This window comes from Cynara cardunculus, unplaced genomic scaffold (genome assembly GCF_001531365.2).
Source record: "Cynara cardunculus var. scolymus isolate 2C unplaced genomic scaffold, CcrdV1 Un_Scaffold_713, whole genome shotgun sequence".
NCBI classification, from domain to species: domain Eukaryota; kingdom Viridiplantae; phylum Streptophyta; class Magnoliopsida; order Asterales; family Asteraceae; genus Cynara; species Cynara cardunculus.
This window is the reverse complement of record NW_020200607.1, coordinates 118,113-120,208: the sequence shown is the minus strand read 5'-3', so window position 1 is coordinate 120,208 and position 2,096 is coordinate 118,113.

Here is a 2,096-nt window from a genome sequence, read left to right as displayed (position 1 = left end):
TGGTGGGCCTAATCAAGAAGAAATGTGCTACTCAACGGGGTGAGAAATCAAAGGTAAAAGCACAGAAGAAAGCCAAGGAAGACCTCGATCACCCAAACTTGATCTTACAGAGGTTCTTCGGCTTGGTCTTTGGAGACATGATTGCAGAGAAGCTGCCCTCTGCAGAGCCGAATGCTCGTTTATACCCAATGAAGGAGTTTCATCCAAAAGAGCATGAGCTAGGCTACAAAAGCCCGAGGCCATTATCGAAAGCTATGCTCAAGTACCTTAGAAAAGGAGATAGGAAGGCTTATAGACGTGGATACAGGATGCCAGAGCCGGTACTTGAAACCCCTCCACGAATAGGTATCCTCGTAGGTGAGAGAGTGCAAAAAATGAGAGTTGAGGGAAGAATGGAGGAGCCTACAAAGGCAAGGGTGCTGAGTGAGGAAGGACCGAGAGTAGTTAGTAGTCCCCCACGAAGGCCAAAGAAGTTTAAGATGACTCACAAGGATGTCGATCCTTCTGAGAAAAAGAAAGGGAAAAAGAGACCCATAGAAGAAGAGGGTCCAAACAGTCCTCTGCCAAAACCCAAAAATAAGAAATCAAAGAATTCCCAACCCACAGAGGTTGAGGTCACATAGGCCGAGATTCAAGAAGGCCCGGCAGAGGCTGTACCTAAGCGCAGAAGGTTGCGCATGGCTGTTCGAGAAGAGTCCCCTAGTGAGCAAATCCAAGATATAATCTTCGATCTTCGACAGAGTTTTACAGCTCCCACAGAGGTGGCAGACTTGGGGACAGAAGTTGTATTAGACAACAAAGAGGAAGAAGTGGAGTTAGATGAGGGTGAAAAAATGCCGAAGGCACACATCCAAGCCCCCCTCCCAGTGCAACCCACATGGCTAGGGACCCTGTTCTAGAGGGAACCCTTATTGAAGAAAGCGTGCACACGCTGAACCCTGAACTGACCAACCTCACAGAGGACATTCTTTCGTCCTCTGTCGAATGCACAAACCGGGAACCCTATTCTACTCCATCATCCTCTCAAAATGATGATAGTTTTATCAAAAGAGTCCATTCGCCCAAGGACTCGAAAAAACCAAGAGAGGCATCTGTTGCCCCTCCACACGTGAGTGAACCACCCAGTCATGCTTCAGAGGCATGCGAGAGAATCACCGAGGCTGTGGGTCTAGAACGCCCAAAGTCTCCACTCGATCCCTCTTCCGAGTTAGGCCCTGAACCTATTAGGCACGAAATCGACAGAACACCGGAAGGCTCTCCAATTGGGGATATCCGAGGATCTGGTGGAAGTCCCCAAGATGATAACGCCAAATCGGTCATTGAAGGCGCCTTACACTCCAAGGCTACTAGTCACCATGTGTTGGTGATCTAAGTTCCCCGAGTGCCTATGTGATGAAGGAGGAGTTGCAAACCTTCGCCACAACGGTATTCCAGAGGTTGGATGAGTTAAAAAGCTTGTTTTCCTCCTCTCCGGCGACATAGGCTTTTACACCTCTAACAGAGGCTCTGAAAGAGTTGACTTCTACAACTTCTAAACTCAAGGCGACCTTATCAACCCTTCAGAGCTCTGTCATAAAAAAGGATGATCTCACAGAAGCCTTCAACGTGCTGTCTCTGAATCCTTCTTCCATCAACACACTAAAGACAGAACTGACAGAGGTCGCCGCCTAGTACGCTGAAGACATAGTTTCCGCCTGCTACACGGACTACTCTGCCTTCAAGAATGAAATCATAGAGATGTTATCCTCTGCGATCATTGTTGGCGTCGACTCCTCATCCTCCAGGGCTAACATTAACCATCTAGCCACTTGCAGAGAGATAGACGCAATGGTTGAGGCCCTCGGAGAGACAGTGCGGAAACACCACGACCATCTTCTCAAAGAGGCCCGAGCTTCTAACGAATCCATTAGAGACTGCACGAAGCAACTCGTCAAAGAAGGTCACTCATTCCGAAATGAAATCTATCATTGCATCTCTAAAATGAAATGGGCCACAGAGATTGATATCAACACCGCCACTCTGAATGCTGAAATGGTAATAGAGAAGATGGAGAAGTCGGCCTCCAGAGTTCTCAGGCGCTTGAAGAAGGCTCCCCT